Source organism: Natator depressus, chromosome 3, assembly GCF_965152275.1.
Source record: "Natator depressus isolate rNatDep1 chromosome 3, rNatDep2.hap1, whole genome shotgun sequence".
Classification (NCBI taxonomy): domain Eukaryota; kingdom Metazoa; phylum Chordata; order Testudines; family Cheloniidae; genus Natator; species Natator depressus.
The window spans coordinates 181449871-181470952 of record NC_134236.1 but is presented as its reverse complement, the minus strand read 5'-3'; the positions used below and the strand labels follow the sequence as shown (position 1 = coordinate 181470952).

General features: G+C 40.5%; 1 protein-coding gene and 1 long non-coding RNA gene across 24 annotated transcripts in view; one reads left to right on the top strand and one right to left on the bottom strand.

The window, feature by feature from the left end:
* The window catches only part of NRXN1 (neurexin 1), a 1220951-nt gene that overhangs the window by 694049 nt on the left and 505820 nt on the right, over positions 1-21082 (bottom strand). The gene's annotated exons all lie outside the window — the stretch shown is intronic.
* LOC141985384 (uncharacterized) lies at positions 5156-19558 on the top strand. The gene is made up of 4 exons (XR_012638924.1): positions 5156-5210; positions 6201-6317; positions 17570-17657; positions 19468-19558. It is a non-coding gene; the product is annotated as an uncharacterized LOC141985384 (long non-coding RNA).

The following is a 21082-nucleotide window of genomic DNA, read 5'->3' as shown; positions in this document are numbered from 1 at the left end:
TCTCTAGGGGAAGACATGACTAATTAAATCCTGGGAAGTGTTGCAAGCTTCTAAGGACTATCTTAAACAATGTTCAGGACAAGAATGAACTTTTAAAGTTAAGTAGCTTTCCCAGAAAATCTCCATGGGGAAGTGTTTGCTAATGTATCCACTTTGGTTATCCAGGAACTCAGCCTTTTGAAGCTTTGCCCTGAGGAGGGGACCTTTGTCCGCTGACCACTTGTTTCACGAGGACAAGATCAGAGGCCCAAACTGTACAAAGGAGCAACTCTCAGATTCATGGGTGTGCTTGTTCTGAGACAAAATGGTTATGGACTTGTAACCACAGAAAACCCCTTGGTTCAGTTTGAATGACTGACTCCTCCCAGTGCCCTTGGTATGGTTATTAGCATGTGTGTAAGTTCTTTTATTGTTTTAATAAGTTATCTCTGAATTGCTTTCACCTTAGGAATATATGTCTTTGCATAGGTAAAGCTGTGTTGCACCTTATAAGTTTGGGCAATAACGCTGTTTATAACCTCTGAGGAGAAAAAGCAAAGCAGGCCTGTGTAGAGAATCTGACTTGCTGGGGATTCATAGAGTAGACAGGGAACTGTTCAGTCTGGAAATGCCCTGGTTGGGATGGAATGAGACTTGGGTATGTATCCAAGAGAGGTGATGGCTGGGGATCCAGAAATCTAAAAATGGGTGCCCTTGGTGAACCACAGAGGGGGAATACAAGTGAAATTGCCCTGAACTGTGATGACTGATGATTGGCAATCCCTTGATTTGAGGATGATCTCAACCATGGATTTACATATGGGTCCTGAGATGACTCAGGAGTCCGATCCTGGAACTGCAAATCTGCCCACAGTAGGTACAGACATTTTGTGGCAGGCCAGCGGCCTGCTAGGAGAAAGTTATTTATTTTTCCTTCCTCCGCTCTCTTTTCAGCTTAGAGGGCAAGGCGCTTCTCCTCGAAGCGGGCCACTGCCTGATGGAGGATATGGCGCCATTGGGGTCAGTTGGTGTCTTGCTCTTCCCAGCTTGTGAGGTCCACATCACTTTTCTTAAGGTACGCTTTCAGTGTGTCTTTGTATGGTTTACTCTGACCACCACGGGATCTCTGACCATGAGTGAGCTCTTGTTTTGGGAGGCAAGAGTCTGGCATCCGCACACAATGTCCAACCCAGCAAAGCTGGTGCATGAGGATCATTGCTTCCATGCTGTGACATTGGCTTCGGCGAGTATGCTGGCATTAGTGCGGCGATCTTGCGGCGGCATCATTGGTGATACCTCTCCAAACTCTTGAGGTGCTGTCAATAGGTCACCCAGGTTTTGCAGCCATAGAGGAGTGTTGGAACAACAACTGTTTTATAGACTTGGATCTTGGTGTCCTGCTGTAGATCTCAGTCTGGGAAAATGCATCGGAGCAATTTCCCGAAGGAAGCACTTACGCATTGGATCCTCTGCTGAATCTCACTGTCGATTTTTGCATTTTGAGAAAGTTGGCTACCAAGGTAGCAAAAGTGCTCAACTGTCTCCAAAATCTGACCCTCAATGGTATTTGTGGTGGGTCATGTGCAAGGCCTGAAGCAGGTTGATAGAACACTTTAGTCTTCTCAATATTGAGTGAGAGTCTTAGGATTCGGTAAGCTTGTGCAAGAAAATCCAGTATGAATTGAAGGTCATTCTCAGTGTGCACAAGGATGACACAATCATCAGCATACTGAAGATCAGTAATGGATGCCCTGAAGACTTTAGATTTTGAGTGGAGAAGTCAAAGATTAAAGAGCTGCCCATCCATTCTATATTGAATGTCAACTCCATTGGGGAGATGATCTTTAACGAGGACCAAAATGACTGCTAAATAGATGGAAAACAGGGTTGGGGCAACAACACATCCTTGCTTAACCCCAGTTTTGATGATGAAAGGTTCTATCTCAAGGCCATTACAGAGAACTGTGGCAGTCATCTGATCATGGAGAGGCCTTAGGACCTTAATAAATTTTGGAGGGCAGCCAAATCTGGCCAACACCTTCTACCAGGCTTCATGATTAACAGAGTCAAAGGCCTCTGTCAAACCAATGAAAGCCATGTACAGGTACTGATTTTGCTCCCAAGATTTTTCCTGGATTTGGCAGTCAGTGAAGATCATGTTGGTTGTCCTGCGGGATGGTCTAAAACTGCACTGAGATTCCGGCAACATTTCCTCAGCCAGGGGAAGTAATCAGTATAAGAGGATATGGGAAAGAACTTTCCCTGCTGTAGATAGTAAGGCAATGCCTCGATAGTTTACACACTCTGATTTATCTCCTTTCTTAAAGATTGTAACAATGTTAGCGTTTCTCAAGTCTTCTGGAATCTTCTAATTATACCAGATATGAAGAAAAAGTTCATGGAGCTTCCCTACCAGTTCTTCACCTCCAAACTTGTAGACTTCAGCTGGTATGCCATCTGGCCCTGCTGCCTTGTTGTTCTTAGTTTGCATAATGGCTTGTGTTACTTCTTCAAGGGTAAGGCGGTCAGCAAGAGATTCTCTTTCATGCCGTTGTGGTATAGACTCGATAGTGGCATCAGAGACAGTTGACTCACGGTTCAGGAGTAGCTCAAAATGCTCCTTCCATCTAGCTTTGATGGTTTCGCTGTCCTTAAAATACGTTGACTCGTCTTGGGCTCGGAGTGGTATGGGTCCATGGAAGCATGGGCCGTAAATGGCCCTTATTGCCTGAAAGAATCTCCTCATGTCATGTTTATCAGCATATAGCTCAATATCCTTGGCCTTTTCTCTTTTCCCACTTATTTCTGATGTCACAGATTTTTCTTTAAAAAGAAAAGGAGGACTTGTGGCACCTTAGAGACTAACAAATTTATTTGAGCATAAGCTTTCGTGAGCTACAGCTCACTTCATCAGATGCATTCAGTGGAAAATACAGTGGGGAGATTTATATACACAGAGAACATGAAACAATACACAGAGAACATGAAACAAAAAACAGTTTTAGACAATACCAACACACTGTATGGTCACACCCATTGTTTCATGTTCTCTGTGTATATAAATCTCCCCACTGTATTTTCCACTGAATGCATCTGATGAAGTGAGCTGTAGCTCACAAAAGCTTATGGTCAAATAAATTTGTTAGTCTCTAAGGTGCCGCAAGTCCTCCTTTTCTTTTTGCGGATACAGACTAACACGGCTGCTACTCTGAAACCAGATTTTTCTTTGGGCTTCAGCCTTGAGTTGCTTGTATGACTCTTTTTTCTGCTGATGTGATATGTCATTTTGACACATGCGATGAGCTTTTCTTTTCTGGTTAGTAGGCCCTGAATCTCAGCATCGTTCTCATCAAAACAATCTTGGTGATAGTGGGTGACATAGCCAATGGACACAGCACATGTCGAGAGAATGGCAGTCTTTAATCCCTTCCAGAGATTTTCTAACTGTGATAGTTGCCACCCAGATGGACTACAGAGATGTAGTCTACCTGGGCATGAAACTATCAGCCCTTAGGAAACTTCAATCAGTAAAGACCACAGCAGAACATATTCACAGCAACACAGACTACTACAAGCATTTCAGACTTGTCCTCCACTCACTCTACACTGGCTCCCTAGAGAGTATCACGTCCAATTCAAGACCTCGGTCTTCAAGGTGCTTAATGATGTGGTCCTGGAACACCTACAAGATCACCTAAAGCTCCAGTATAAGGAATACAGTCAACAATTTCTTTCCCTAGTCACAATGGAACTGTCTACAGCAAGGATACAAATTGCATGACCAGGAGACTGAGCTTTCTTGGAAACAGCTCCAGATTGTGAAATGAACCAACCCAAATCTAAGACCTCACCACTTGCTATTTCAGGGCAACATGCACTCCTGTGACCTGCTTTCACTAATAAAAAAAAAAAACAGATAGCACAGCAGTCATATAATATATATATAAATCTATTAACAGTTTTGTCCCAGCAGAGAAGAAAAGAGAAATAAGACAAGTACCACACAACAGATGTTAAACACATAGCTTAATGAATTATTGGAAGGCATTCAAATATTATTATGGGGATAGTATTAGATGCAGAATAGAATAGAACCCATCCTCAGAACCTCTTCCTAATAAGGGCTAGGTGGGACTAACACTGGAGTCTGTCGAGACTACTGCTACACTGATAAGAAGGGATTATGTTAAAGCAACACAAAGTACTTCATCTCAATAACATAAGATTTGGAGGGACCTCTTGGGTCATCAAGTTCAGTCCCTTGCTATCACAGGTAACCATGCCATATAATCCCATTCATAAATGTATCAAGCTCAGTCTTAAAACTAGTTAGGTTTCTTGGCCCCCTAATGATTTGGCTTATTAAAAAATAATAGAATATTGACCCCACGACAGAATTTCAGAATATTGACCCCATCACATTGTAGCAATATGCCCTAAATCACTATGGTTGACAGCCTCTAAATTAACATAGGCCACTTATTTTCAATGGTGAAATACTTTGTCAGATTAAATCTAAATATTAGTCCTAAATGTCTGTAAGACTTGGTAAACAGCCTCCATGCTTACATTACAATTCAGCAGCATTTTCACATACTCCAAAAATATAAATCTTCTAGTTCACAGACCTTCCATGGCTGTTCTCTAAAATGGGGAGCAGTACGGACCAAAATGCATAAGACAGTCAGGTGCTTCTAACCTAGGCCTTTATTCTGCACAAAGAAGTCAAAGGGAATTTTATTCTTGACATCAGTAGCAACACTATCAAGGCCTAAAATAGGTGAGGCTTGAGACAGTTTTATGTGCCTAAATTAAGCAGACTTTAGAAGAATTAATTTATGTTCATGAGTTTTCCCGTATGTGTGGAGCGCTGACTATGCCATGAGCTTTTAGCTTTTCTGTTAGATAAATCAGAGATCCAAATGCAAAAGCCAACACTGAGGTTCATCATGGATTTGTGGCACTCACTGGATAATTTTGGATCTTGGAAACTGTCATAAATATAAAGGGAAGGGTAAACACCTTTAAAATCCCTCCTAGCCAGAGGAAAAACCTTTTCACCCGTAAAGGGTTAAGAAGCTAGGATAACCTCGCTGGCACCTGACCAAAATGACCAATGAGGAGACAAGATACTTTCAAAAGCTGGGGGGGGGAGGGAGAAACAAATTCTCTCTCTCTGTCTGTGTGATGCTTTTGCCGGGGACAGAACAGGAATGGAGTCTTAGAATTTAGTAAGTAATCTAGCTAGATATGCATTAGATTCTGATTTCTTTGAATGGCTGAGAAAATAAGCTGTGCTGAATGGAATGTAGATTCCTGTTTTTGTGTCCTTTTGTAACTTAAGGTTTTGCCTAGAGGGATTCTCTATGTTTTCAACCTAATTACCCTAATTTGAACCTAATTATCAGGTATTTACCATCCTGATTTTACAGAGGTGATTCTTTTTACTTTTTCTTCTATTAAAATTCTTCCTTTAAGAACCTGATTGCTTTTTCATTGTTCTTAAGATCCAAGGGTTTGGGTCTGTGGTCACCTATGCAAATTGGTGAGGATTTTTATCAAACCTTCCCCAGGAAAGGGGGTGTAACGTTTGGGAGGATTTGGGGGGGAAAGACATTTCCAAACGGACTCTTTCCAAATTATATCCCTGTTAGACGTTTAGTGGTGGCAGCGATAAGTCCAAGGGCAAAAGGTAAAATAGTTTGTACCTTGGGGAAGTTTTAACCTAAGCTGGTAAAAGTAAGCTTAGGAGGTTTTCACGCAGGTCCCCACATCTGTACCCTAGAGTTCAGAGTGGGGAAGGAACCTTGACAGAAACAATGAATGGTTTGTACTGCTCCACAAATACAGATTTCTCAAGATGTCATTTTGTTAGTATTGCTCAGTGTTCCAAAATGCACAGCAAAACAGAAATTGCTTATGCAAAACCTGAGGAGGCATGGCTCAGATGCTTGTAAAGAGATGTTAGTTTGAATTAAACATTACTGTGGGAATTAACTTTTATTGAATTATTTGGGTAAGAGTTAGGAGGTAATAAAATAGTCTTTGTTTATTCAGTAGGCCCTCTCACACTAGTGTTTCTTGTGACAGCATTCCAATACCTGACTGATTTTCCTCACTTGACAGGATATTTGTTTAAATATTCATTGTGCACCATAAAAAGATATTGACAAAGGTCCCTACATTTATATACAACTAGAATGTGACTTGTTCCCTTGTAGGTTTGCAAAGAGCCACCCACCCAGGGGCCAGCCAGAAACTGCAATCTTTGCAGCTCTACTGAGAACTGGAAGTTCTTCAGGCTAGTTCACCTATGAGCATAAGCCATCACAAAAGGGGTAAGATGAAACACAGAGATGTGTCCCCTTCTCAAAGCAGCCTAAGGGATGGTGCAGTGGACACATGTCCTTGCATTCCAAGGAACCTTCGGGTACAATGACTCCCCCTGGGTCAGTGCAGTTCTGCACCACCTCCAGCAGATTAGTGCCTATCAGGCACAATATAGCCCAATAGTAAAACCACCAACCACGATAAGCATTGAAAAGGATAAAGAAAAGAAAGAGCCCAGGTCTCTTCTTTTGCTAGAATATAGCTCCACAGCTCTTATATGAACTTTTCAAACCAGATTATTCTTTTCATACCCCTCTCTTCCAGAACGTAATAAATAAAAACAAACAAACATATTGCAACCAATAACAATGCCATTTCCATGCAGTACACCATTGTTTCATACAAGAAGGGAAAGACAAAGTCATTCAAGCTCTCTAATATTGTATTTGCATAATAATATTTTGGTTTCTGTTTTCCTTAGACAGACAACAGGTTACTAGGTGTAAATGAAACACATATCACACTTAGAGCCCTCCGAATAGCAGTTTTTGCTAACAAATGGTGTGCAGCAGGCACAAGTGTTACTAAATCCTTGCCTTCCACATATACTTTGTAAGAAGATCTCTTCTGCATCCAACTTTTGTATGTAGAACTTTGCTTTACTCAGGCAAAGCTCCTATTAACTTCAGTGGATCTGATCTTATTCCCATTGACTTCAATGACTTCAGTGGCAGATTTGCTTAAGGAAAGCAGAATTGGGCCCACCTTATATAATTAAAGATTCAAGAAGGTAATGTCAAATATATTTTGATGCACTATTTCAGATGATATGGAGTGGTCTGAGAACTTGCTTACCAAGATTCTGCTTAGAGCAAATACTAAATCATACCATTGCTGAATAAAGAGGCTTCAGTTCAGTAGAGCATGGTGGTCCAAGCAAAGATAGGTTTGATAAGCTGTTTACCTGACAGTTTCAAGACCTGGTTCTGCCCCTTCTTTCTTCCCCTTTTTAGGTGTCTAGACTTCTAGCGAGTAGTTCACTGCAGTTGTGCCTTGGTCCCTGGGTGGGGGCATACAAAGAGGAAAAGCCACACAAGGGCCGTGCACCATCTATGCACTGGACATGGCTCACATTGTCCAGAAAGAAGCAATTATATTATCACTAGATTCAGGCAAAGCTCCAATCAGTTTTACTGGGTCTGTTCCCACTCAAGCCAATGAAAGTTTTGTCATTTAAAAAAGAAAAAAAAAGTTTCTATTTGGAACAAATATGTCTATATTGATCTGACCTACAAATCAAGGAGGCAGCATGATCTTTCAATTAGAATCTGGGACTTGGAATCAGGAAACCTGTGTTTTAACTTGGCGCCTATAGACTTACTTGAGCTAGCTGTAATCTAGCTAGCGCCTGTCTCAATATCAGTGAAGCTGTAGTAGTCTGGGTAGCCGCACAGGCTGTACAAGCCCACCCAGGGTAATTACTCAGGTAGATAGCTCACGCTGAAGCCCATGCTGTTGTGGCTTCTCTGCTCTTGGTATGGCACTAGCTGTATTAAAGTTTGCTCGGGTATATATACATATGCTGCAATCACACCTCAGATAGTTTACTGAGAGTGTCTACACAGCTAACAGCAAGAACTTGTGTGAGTGACTCACCCCTCTCCTATACCCCCAAATCCTCAATATCTCCATCTGCGGGAATTGTAATCAATTAAGGCTCATTAATGCCATCCTTAGAACTGATTTCAGTCAGGCTTCCTGTGGAGTACGGAACTACTAAACATGAATAAGCATGTCAGTATGACAGTCAGGGTCCAGACACCCCAGGGGGAGACCAGGACATCACAGTCAGAATCGGTCCTTTTGGTTTATGAAGTACGGACAAAGGACTATTAACAAGGCTATTATTTTTATACTATTATTTTTTAGCTTACTGAAAGCTACACACACGTTTTTATGTAATGAGATTCTCACAAATTTCCATGTAAGTAGAAACCAGAATGGCAACACAAGGGCTTACGCCCTTGAGACTACACTGTTTGCAGCTATGTATTAAACAAATGTGATGGTTACACACAATGGCTGGCTGCTAAGATAGAAAAATATACTTATCTAACATGGTAAAAACCTACATTAAATAAACTCTGAATCTGAACAACAAATGTCTCAAAGTAACCATTGCACTGTACACCCCGCAAAGACCTTAGAGTTATGTTGAATGGTTAACTAGAGACATTAAGCTTGCACTGTTTATTGTTTCTGTAGTTTTCTGAATTCACTCTCCATAATGTTACAAGATATATAATGCATCATACTTTTTTAAAAGCAAAAGAGATGCATTTAATACAGACAATAAATATATGTTCCATTGTTTTTATTGTCTGCCTGCAAATTCCAGAAAGGCAAATGTATACAAAAAATAGAAAATATCACCATTGTTTTGAACTCTCCAGGGAACCAAGATTATGTTTGAAGGTCCACTGCAAACATCTTGCCAACACCAAAACTGTGGGCCTGATTCATCTTGCTTCACTGTTCAACACCACCCGATGAAGTGAGCCGTAGCTCACGAAAGCTTATGCTCAAATAAATTTGTTAGTCTCTAAAGTGCCACAAGTACTCCTTTTCTTTTTACTGATTTTAAGAGTTACACCAGTGTAAAACTGAAGTATCAGTGCAGTTAATCAGGTCCACAGTTTTGGTATTGGAAAAAATGTTTCAGTCATATATATTGGGCCAATTCTGGGCTCAGTATTTTCCACTCCAGCCAATGAGAAACTGGTGGGAGATGAAGGCAGTCAGCACTTTGCAGGTGGTGTTCAACTGCTAGGGAGATGAATGTCTAGGGTATGTTCACCCCACAGTCCATAGTGTGGTAACCAAAAATAGCTGTGTGGATGTAGTGACATGGGCTTCAGCACCGTGACTAGGTACCCAAGGTCAACAGCCCACCCTGAAACCCATGCCACTGCAGCTATGCTGCTATTTTAGCCATGCTAGCACAATTAATAGTGTTCTGCAACCACACTTTGCATTGCAGTGCAGACATACCTTAAGTGATTATAAGGAGGCAGCTCAGTCAAGTTGACAGAGCATTGGACTGGGAAACCTGTGTTGTGTTATTGCTGACTTGGTCTATAACCTTGGACAAGTTAACGTACCCGTGTCTCAGTTTCCCTATCTGTAAACTGAGGATAATGATAGTTACCTACCTTTGTAAAGTGTTTTGAGATATATGGATAAAAATGCTGAAAGAGAGCTATATAATTATGATTATACTTGATGGACATATTGGAGATATGAACAGATAGAAGAGAGCTACCTGTAGTATATGTAAAGAGTAAAAATATGTTGGTTTCTGCTCTTCTTTTTCAAATGTGGGTTTACTTTCCATTATTTGAGAGGTTAGCCTTAATTAAAAGTAAATAGGTCCCAGTAAATCATCTCCATCTAACTTAGCTGGACAGATTCCTCTTTTGGGAGACAGGACATGAATTGGTCTGCTCAGCTAGAAGTCACAAAGCTGACATTGCAAATGCTTCTTTGTTTGCTGTCTCTACTGTTCAGTCTGTCTGAACTGGGACATCTTAGGATGCTAAAGAATGGCTTTTTGTTTTGCTTCCTGTGGGGGAGAGCAGTTCAGTGGCATATTGTTTAATGTATTACATTAATAGAAGTTTGAAAAGCAATTATTTTAATAATGGCTTTGATAGTAGGCTTGTTGTAGTGTTTTTCATACTGCTGTGGACATGAGTGTTTTAATGATTTAAAAAAAAAAGATTATTTTGTTATTTCTCTTTCTAAGCCCTGCTATCAGTTGCCAGACTGCTAGCGGTTTTCTGACTGCGGTTGCTATGTTCACTGTCTTTAATGAATGAGCTTGGGGCTTTTTTTATATTTTAATTTCCCACAGCAAAGAGTCTTAGAAATTTCTTGGCAGCACCTAAATTGCAGAACTTAGGAGCGAGTTGGTTCCACATAGGTTGAATCAGCTTCCAAATAGGAATAAAGCCTTCATCAAGACATAAGTCACAAAATGAAAATAACAAGGCAAACAACCAAAAGGAAAACAAAATGTATTATCTGAGGCAAAAGCGCTTTGCATGCCTATATCACGCAAAACCCAGGAAACAAAACAAATTATGTACAACCTCAAGTGACTGGTAGAACAAGGGACTCTTTTTTAGAGCATCATTTGTTGCGTTGGGTCTGGGATTTTCTCCCCTACCACTCACCACACAACATTTAGCTGAGAAATGCTACTAAGTTCCAATAAAAGTTATATGTATGCCATTTCTTTTAGCCTTCCCTCACTAACCCCCTCTGTCCAGACCATGTTTTAAGTGCAAGGATTGTCTAAAGACTGTAAGCAACAGGAGTTAATTAAAAGGAGTTATGCGAGAGTGGATGGTGATTACAATAGAGCAGTTCAGTCATTATTATTTATATAGTTAGGGTAGCGCCTGTAATGTGTTAGGTTCTTTCCAACCTCTCAAGCAGGGTGACCTTTGCTCCAGGGTCTTCACAATCTAAGGACAGAGAGTTAAGCAGACAGAGATGATGGGAAAGGGAACAACTATAAGCATTTAATACACAAGCCAACTCACCACACTGTAAGCAGCATGGCAGAGGTGGGTCTTTAAGAGGGACTTAATTATAGGGCAGGAGCCATGTGGATGTATCATAGATAAGGGGCCATGTGGAAGATTTATTTATATTAACACTAAAATAAAAAAAATACTTTGAAAAGTTTTAATGTGTTAATAAAATGTCTCACCCTTGTCACATTTACAAGCATCTGAACAATTCTTCGTAGTGAATTAATCACAGGTTTATAAACAGATATGCAAACAATTTTAGGCTCCAATCAATTTATCAGCAGAACATAAATCTCTATACCTTGGGGGAAATAAAGGTCTTTTATATTCCACTCTTCACTAGCTTTTCCTTCTTAGACATCTCCATTCAGTACTCTACTAGCTGCCAACTGATGTCCTAACCCTATTACTTCTCTAGAATAATAATTGCCTAACAGCCTGGATTGCTCTCTCTCTCTCTCTCTCTCTTTGTAAGCTGCTTCTGCATCTAGCTGCTGGTGAGCTGTTGGCTGTGTGCCTTTCTGGCTGGTTTCCACTTTGCAATGCTCCATTCTGTTGGCGGATTCATGGTTTGAAAGGATCCCTTTGTTCCACTGCTGGGCAAATAGCCTATTCATCCTAGACTGAAATTGGTCTTTTTCCTGACTGCTGTGTGAATATGAACTGGCTTCCCAGCTAGCTTCCAGCTAGATCATTTCCTTCCTTTTCTGCTATGGTAGTTAGCTGCCCATCATGCAGACTTGGCATCTAGTTGGCTAGCTACAATAACATGCCCCCTATCTTGTGTGGTAGTTGGTGCAGTAACTGGCTAACGTACTGGCTCAGGGCCTGACTGAACTCTGCTTGTGTTGCTGATAGACTTACAACTTACACTGCTGATGGCTAACTTCTGCCCTACTTAGCTAACTAGCTGATTCATTTTTAACCAAATATACTCCGCAGCCAGTAACTTATTAAAAGGAAACTGTGCTCCTTTCCATTTCTACGTGATTTAACTGAGAGACAGCTTCCTTGACAGTATTCCTGGAAAGTGCCTCTCTTTCTTTTTTCTGTTCTCACGAGTCTTTTCAGCCTCCCTTCTTCAACCTGAAACACTACAACTCTCTTCAGTTAAGCTCTTTCTTCACATCAGACACTCTGTATCCACCAGCACTTTCAAATGATGCCTTTGGCTCCTAAAACACTTTAGACAATTAGAAGCCACAATAGATTGCACTTTAAAAAATATAGCTTCCTGTAGCTCTGTTGGTACTGGTAGTGCAGTAAAAGTCCACATCTGCAAAAGGGAAAACAGTATCTGACTAGCTGTATGTTTTCCATAACTGGTTTTCCCTTCACCACAAAGACTCTACCAGAGTTCCCAGGGGATTCCTGGACAGTGCACTGTTCCATCCTCCATTGACCACTCTGGATCTTGTTCTACACTTATCTTCCTTTTTCAGGCAGCCATTGTTTCCTCTGTTCCTTCAGGCATTGCACAGGGATGCAAGAGGAGGGGAAATCTATAAAGTGTCTGTCTCATTGGTGTCTAAAGCATCAATATCCATACCTCATCTATAGCCCATCTACGTGTGTTATTTAAGGTTAATGTTGTCTTTAAAAATAACCCTTTTCCTTAATCATTAATAATAATAGGGATACATTATTCTGTTTTCAAGATGTAGCATCTATTAATTACATCTTTCCAGTAATGTGCCAAAAAGCTTACATTTAGTGCACAAAGGGCCTGATACTGGGGAGTGCTGGTCATCCTAAACGTTAATGTGCTCTGAGCACTTTTCACCTCAGAAGATCAAGGTGAACAAGAATACCTTCCAAACAAACCCTGATCCTAAGTGATGCCCAGCAATCACAATCCAGGCTGATTTCAATCTGAGTTGCAGGTGCTCTTCACCTCTTGGAATCAAGCCCAATTCCTTTGTCAGATGTCCAGTAAAAGCTTATAACAAATCCCACACAACTGCATTTTGAAATAATAGCTTGAGTGGAGTGAAATTTTTTGTGAACAATTTTATTCACTGAAAAATGAGTATTTGGGCCAACCAAAACATTTCGAGAATTTGTGTTGAATTCACTAGATTGTCCTGTCTGAAAAAAAATTAAAAAAGTCAAACCACTACATTTTGACATTTTCAAAACAAATGGGTTGATTTTTTGTTCAAAACAATTTTTGTTCCAAATTTTGCTTCAATTTTATTGAAAAATAAGGTTTAAAACACTATGAAAAATGCAGTTAGCTTAAAACGATATATTAGCTTAAAATAATTACAAACATTTATTTCTATTTTTATACAAGCTACTCTCACCCCATATAGACCTGAAAACTTCTTGCAGACACTTTTAAAAACAGTGCACTGTACTGCAAATACTATAGGTTCTGCCAAAATATATTTGCTTATTTAAGCTACTTCCTCATAATCAAATTACTGTATAATGTTCTGTTTTCATTTGGGAGCCAGGCAGTAGTTTTCGTGTAAATGAACCTTCACAGAATTAACATTTAGGACAGTGAGCATAGGCAGTACTGTTGAGGACTTATCACATCTCCATTTTATTGAACACAGAGGTGGTTAGAAAAAGGGAATTTCCATTCCATAAATAGTGACATTTGTTTTCCTCCTGAAACATTTTCTTTTTGAATGGGCATTTCAACTTAAAAGGATATTGAAATGACATTTTAAATCAAATAGACATTTCAAAATGTGACTCTGGAAAATTGAAAAAGGTTGAAATTGACATTTTCCAACTTTTTTTTATTTCAGTGAAACTACATTTTATGATTAAAAACCTTTTCAGAAGAAAAATTTTGACCAGGTCTAGACACAAGACATATGCTGAATTATGGATAAAATAGCAGTCACAAAATATTTTACATGAAAGCTAAGCACTATTTTTTGGCAATCATGTGTGAGTAACAGAATAGATGCAATACCCTCCACCTGTTTTTCTATTTAATCTCAGCAGAACTCAGTTTTTTAAAAGCTAAAGTAATATTAGAGATTCCTCTCTAATATTCATCTTCTTTTGTGAAGATTGTTAACATACTGTGCGAGATCACGTAGTCCTTATTCTGACAAATCTTTCACTGAAGCAGGCATTGAGGGGAGTAAAGTTTGTAGGCAACTCTGACATATTAAGGCTGGCTCATAGTCAAATATCAAATATTCAGTGGCCTCATTCGTTTTATTTATTCATGACACAGGAAGACTCCAGACATGGAGACAAGATTCCACTTTCCTATGGGCTAGATGGTTCTTTAAATAGGCCCTAGCAAGGTGGGTGGGGTGTATAAACTTCATCATCCCGGAGTAGCCCCAGGATGCATTCTGCTTTATAAAAAGAAAAGGAGTACTTGTTAAGGCACAATTCCCTCATTGCTCCCCCTTGCTCTGAAGGAGCACAGTGATAATGACCTGCTACTGACCTATAACAATGCCATGTTATGGCACCCTGTGCGGTTATGGCACCCTGTGCAGCTGCACTGCCTGGTGCATTGGCCATTGGGGATTTTTGAGCATTGCCATTATATAAATACCTAATAATGCAAATAATTGGTGGGGGGCAGAGCTTCTCCCTGCACATATACTCCAGCAGGGGGAAAATGGGTACGCTGCACCCATTTATACTAGACACTTGGATCCGTGTTACAATCTAGCTCAATATTTGGATGCACATAGCTGCAGATTTACTAATGTTCTTTCCAGCTTGTTCTTTTAGAATAACTGATTAGAACAATAATCAAGGCATATCCAATATTAATGTAGTCATTTTAAAATATTGATCCATAACTGTTTAGTTTCTCAGATTGCCATTCACCACTGAAAAACCTGAACACACAACTTTCTTCCTGAACAAATATGTAAAAGGACAACATCGTAAAATACGAGCAAACATGTTCGGCGCTGCCTGGCACATCCAGCAACAGTCCAATTTTGAAAGACCGGATTTTCAGTTTTGGAACTCCACTTTCAGAACATGGCTTCCATCTCTGCACAAGGTTGTTTTCAGACCCTTCATAGCTGTCACCTGCACACACAGGTCACAGATTCTACCACATGCACGTAACAAGGTGATAGTGCTCAAAATGTGTGAGTTCAAGCATACATACATGCAAAGTTCCCAATGCTCCTTTAAAAATATGACCCTTTTACTGGAGTCCACATAGCTATATAAAGTAAAAAGGCTGCATGACAGGTGCTGATCTAGACATAGTGATAAGGGCAGAGGAACACAGAAATATAACAGCAGGTACAATATTCGGAATACTGATTTGGACACAATAGGTGAATCATGGTCCCACTGAGATCTATGACAGTTTTGCCATTGACCTAAGTGGGGCCAAGATTTCATCCTGTGTGTTTGTAGTTGATGAAAACTCAGTGACTGATCCAAAGCACACAAAAGTAATGGAACCATTTCTATTAACTTCAGTGCTTTTGGATCAGAACCACAGTGAGCTGTAGATAATTTACCTTTCATATACATGGTGACCCTGAAAACCTTGCCAGTTTTTCTCATATAAGGTTACTTCAGTGTCTGCAGAATTCCCTTTGTGCTTCCTTCCACTTTCTATAGACAATGCCTTCAAAATTGCAAATAATGAGGTTATCTAAACTTCACATAGTTATCTAAGGCAATTGGGAAATTTGTAAGGACCACCATGGTACATAATTAAGACACAAGTCTGGGATGGTATCAAGATGATCACTGTTAGATTGGATACATTCCCAGAGTCATAAGTACCTGAAAAACTATTAGTCTCTGAAGCAGAGAATATACCCATTACAGACCAGGCTACTTATAGAATTGATTTTTCTTAGCTAAGCAGGCCTTCCAGTCAAATCCTTTTCCCTCCATAATTCTCAGTCTTAGCTGGAGAGCTGCAGTAGTCACATCATGAGTCCTGAGGTACACTGGGGACCTGAAAGCTAAGTGGGAAAATGAAAACGCAAAGAAAAGAAAAATTGGTAAATGGGGATGGGCAAGTCAAGAATTATTGGGGAAAGGGCAGGTGCAGGGAGGAAGGACTGGAATTCAGGAAAAGAATGGACCCTGTTGGTAGATAAAGAGAGATTTAAGAGTAGAAGATGCAGGAGACAGAAGCTTGATCTAGTTTGCTGTGGGTGCTCTCTAACAAGGTGTGACTCTTATTGAAACTATGCTGTTTGTAGGTCAGAAAGGTGGAAAGGAAAGATTTTTTCCCCATCTTTTTCCATTACAATGAAAAATGCCCTTTTGACCAAACTGAATTTTTCACCACAATATTGAAAGCAAATTTATTTTTAAAAGATTTTTTCCCCTAAAACCTGGAAAGTTTAAACTGAAATTTTTTTCAAAGTAAATTTAGGGGGAAAATAGACAAAATATTTTTGAATTATATCACAGATAAATTTGACCCAGTGAGAAACTTTTGTGCAAATTGTAATCTTTCTATGAATGCCACCTCTAGGTATGAAATATCATTACAATGTTTCAGAATACATTTTTAACCTTCACATCTCAAAAGATGTGAAAGCAATTCTATAGTACCTCATTACTCCTTTCAGAAGTAGGGCCCCAATTCAGGAAAGTACATAAACAATTGCTTAAGTCCATCCCTATTCAGGACAGCACTTAATTACCTGCTTAACTTTAATCATGTATTTATGTGCTCTCTTGAATGGGGATGCTTTCTAGAATCTGGCCTTGGCAAGGGCGTGTGCATGCAGCAGATTTCATAGTCCTACATGGGCAAGGTAATACATGGTATGGCATACGAGCCAAATTTCACTACTACTGTTTAAAAGTGGCCACATGAAAAGAGATATTGGATTCAAAAACTCAGCTTTAATTTTCAAGGCTGGGATTTTCTTTAAAGGGGTCCAAGAAAGTTAGGCACCAAACTCCCACTGAGCTCCAAGGTGGGTGCCTACCCATTCTTTGTACCTTTGAAAATCTCTCTCTAAATTGTTAAAGAAAACTAAGTTAATTGATAAAGAAAAATGTGTTTAAATTGTGACTTTTGAAATATAACTGTAAACACCCAGGAGAGATCATGAGATTACACTTATTCCCAAAGCACTCAGCAGAGAAAATTAAATCCCATTTACCACTGCTACAGCCATCCAGTGGAGACAAAGAGATTACAACTACTGCTAGAAGCCATCAGTGAAGATAATCATATTTACAACTACTCCAACAGGCATCTAATGAAGAGAATGAGATTTCACCTGTTTTCCTTCTACTTGCTAATTGTTCTAATTTTAAATTCAGAAACAAGTAGGCCAACATGGTTCTGCCAAATTAATGGCAGTTCTTTGTCATATATATACACACAAATTCAGATTTATAACATCATAATTTAGAATATGTCAGATAGTACCCATTCCAACTGACCCAGCCCTGCAAACCCTTACTTACACAGATAATCTTCACTCATATGAATAGTGCTATTGACCTCAAAAGTTTTGTTTTTGTTTTTTTAAAATGGGACTACTTGCAAGAGCAAAGTCTAGTCATATGAATAAAGACCTGCTGGACTTGGTCTACTATTAAGGAAAACACTGCAAAGCTCCATTCTTCAAGGACTTCCTTCCAACATCCTCTGGTTTACAGATTTTCAAACCAAATGGTCCAGTAAACCACAAATAATTTTTTTTCCTTTGTGCTCTTTTTCCACATAGGTTAAATAAAACGGCTGAACTGAGATCAGATTGTAAAGGATGTGCTAACCTGGAAGATCACACACAAACACACATCCACTTATGACTGGTAATACCTTCCCACAGAGAGAAACTTAAGCAAAATCACAGAACAATTCACCCAGGGGATGATCTAATACCTATTTAAATGAATGAAAAGACTCCTATTCACTTTAATGAACTTTGGATCAGGCCCCAAGAACTCAATTTCCCAGAAGAATGGTATGGAGTAAATTAATTGACTGGTGTCAGAAGTTTCCAGCAGGTTTATAGCTAGCAATATAATAAATTAAAAAAACACACTAAAAGTGGAAAATCTCCACTCCCAGCTTTAAAGGGTTAAAACGACCTGAAATCTGATGTCTGGTCCTAGAGCAGTGGTTTTCAAACTGTGGGTAGCAACCCAGTACTGGGTCACGGAATGTAGGGCACTGAGTCGCGGTGGTGCTGGTCAGCACCACCGACCAGGCCGTTACAAGTCCCATTGGCAGTGCTGCCCAGCTAAGGCAGGCTAGTCCCTACCTGTTCTGACATCGTGCTGCACCTCAGAAGCAGCCAGCAGCAGGTCCAGCTCCTAGGCGGGGGGCTACGTAGGAGGAGGGGGGCACAGGGCTCCCCATGCTGCCGCCATCCCAAGAACCGACTCTGCACTCCCATTGGCTGGGAACCGGCCAATGCAAACTGGGGGGGCAGTTCCTGCAAGCGAGAGCCATGTGGAGCTGCTTGCGCACCTCCATCTAGGAGCCGGAGCTGCTGCTGTCCGCTTCCAGGGCGCAGCACGGTCCGCAGTGCCAGGACAGGCAGGAAGCCTGCATTAGCACCCACACTGCGCCGCTGACCGGGAGCTGCCCAAGGTAAGCCCATGCCCCAACCCTGTGCCCCAATCCTCTGCCCCAGCCCTGAGCCCTGACTCCCTTCCGCACCCCAACCCCCAACCCTGAGCCCCTCCAAACCAGGAGCCCCCTCCTACACCCCAAACTCCTCACCCCAGCCCCACCCTGCAGCCGTCACCCCCGCACCAGCCCTGAGCCCCTCCCACACCGCAAACCCCTCATCCCCAGCTCCGTTGGCTTGCAGGAATCAACAATTTTCTTCAACGGGGTCACCAGAAAAAAAAGTTTGAAAACCATTGTTCTAGAATATCTTGTACTGGCTAGTTTGACTCACAGCTTTGGCCTTTGATGATGCATTACACTATATGTTCTCAAAGCTCTGTTACTAAATGTATTAGTGTAATACATCACCAAAGAGCTGTTGCTTATATGATATATTACTGCATGATGTGGAAATGGATGCCAGAGGCATGTTCCAAAGACTTACTTTTTGTAGTTCTGTATTAAACAATTTTTTTTAAAAGAAGTTGAATGTTTTTTCAGTAAGGGAAAGAGGATCTTGACTAAAGCACTGGGAAATATGGGCTAATGGCATCCAAATGCATATAAATGTTGCACTCTAACAAGGTTTGGAGCCACTATAAGGTCTAGGATACTGATAATTTTAAGGGTTTGGTACATGTCTAGTCCTGAGGAAAGGAAAGCTGCTAACAGAAATGTGATTTTTCCTTCCGTTTCTGCCTGCTTTTCTTTAGGTTTTGATTGTCTACAAAGAGTTTGTGCACTCTAGAGATGCATTCTAGAGATTCCTGTGCATTCTACAGACTTTTTTATTTGTTTTATCATACAGTGTGAAAAGAATATAAAGTGTTTTTCTCTAAATAGTACTTAATGAGAGCAGAGACTGAGGTAAAAAAAAAAAGGATTTTCTTCACCAAAATTTTCTACAACCAGATTTTTCTGCATCTCACAAGTTTCCACTTTAATCTATATATTGCTGTCCTGTGTCTGAATGTTTAATATACACTGTTATTTTACCTATTTCAGTCACATATACACATACATGTGTATGAATACCTACAGCAGACACTGATCCACAACCCACCCACCCACACACACACGACTGAAGAGGATAGGAGGAGAGAAGGAAGGAGGAAGATGATGATGCAGTTCCAACCTCTGCACACAAAGTAATCTCCACCCATATGTGTTGTCCAAACAATATACCACTCACTGTAGATTATGCAGCTATTCCAAATATTATCAGAGTGGTTAGGCTGCTAAACCCGGGACTGAGGAAACTCAAGCTCATTTCCACGCCCCACCTGTGTGACCTGGGACAGGGTGCTTAGTTTCTCCTTGCCTCAACTCCCTATGTGTAAAATGGGGATAATAGAAGAGGCGAGAGAAAATCAGAATTTCCATTTCAGAGGAAATTCCAGTAGTGCAACATTTTTATCCTGAATTGGGACAAAAAAATTGAAATTATTTTTTTTTGGAATGCAAAGTTCCCAAAAAATTCAATGCCGAAATGTGAAAACACCTGGTTTCTAATCAGTTCAACATTAAATTGTATCTGGCAATAATGCTGCAGTGCCTCCTAGGAATAAAAGTTTGAGTAATTGATACCCCCATTCATTCTCTGGAAAATCTATGTACAACTTATGAACTGTGTTTTTTTATGAAATTGTTGTGTCATTGAATGCCTCAGTGGATGTTGGAGTTAGCCATGTAATATCAGGGCTTATGTCCCATTCCCTCCCAACCCCAGAGGACAGTCATTAACCTGAATAGCTCCCATTAAAATGGGATGGTCGTATCCTAGACTGAACCAGTTTTCTCCTGGTTGTCAGCAGACAGCTAGGGTTTGGAGCAGTAGAATTTTCTCAGAAAGTGGAAACAGAGGGTATGTCTGCACTATGAGTGCAGGTATGATTGTAGTATGGGTAGGCATTTAATCTAGCTTTAAAGCATTTAATCAGCTTTAATCTAGCTAGCATGGGTAACAATAGTAGTGAAGACACGTCAGTGTGGGGTTCAGCATCAGCTACCAACTTGAATTCCTACCCAAGTCCCTGTCAGGCTTGTCTGCTTGTTGCTTACCTGAGTACAAGCCCATGCCACCACACTTTCACTACTACTATTACCCATACTAGCTAGATTGAAGCTAGCACGGGCAGGCACAACCATGCTTCACTCTGCAGTGAAAGCATACCCAAAAGTAAACAGGTGGTAGTATTAGCCTTTAAAACCACTGGAGCTGAAAATGAAAGGAACAAAGAGGCATGCTTTCACAACAAAGGGGTCCTGTTTAACTACAAGATCAGCCAAGGAAGTAGGAAGCTGGCTGAAAAGAGAGAGACTGACTCCATGATTCAGAGGAGAAGCCATATACAGGAGAGGGGATCCTGGACATGCTAGAGGATTCTGACAAAATCCCAAAAAACACTTATGAGTCATGAGGAACTAAGTTAGGGATGATGTTGTTTTATTGTTTTGTCTAGATCTGTATATTTCTTCTACTATCTAGAGAAGGGGTGGGCAAACTTTTTGGCCTGAGGGCCACATCAGGGAATAGTGATCAACAGCTTGATGTCTAGTTGGCAGCCACTATCAAGCGGAGTGCCCCAGGGGTCGGTCCTGGGGCCGGTTTTGTTCAACA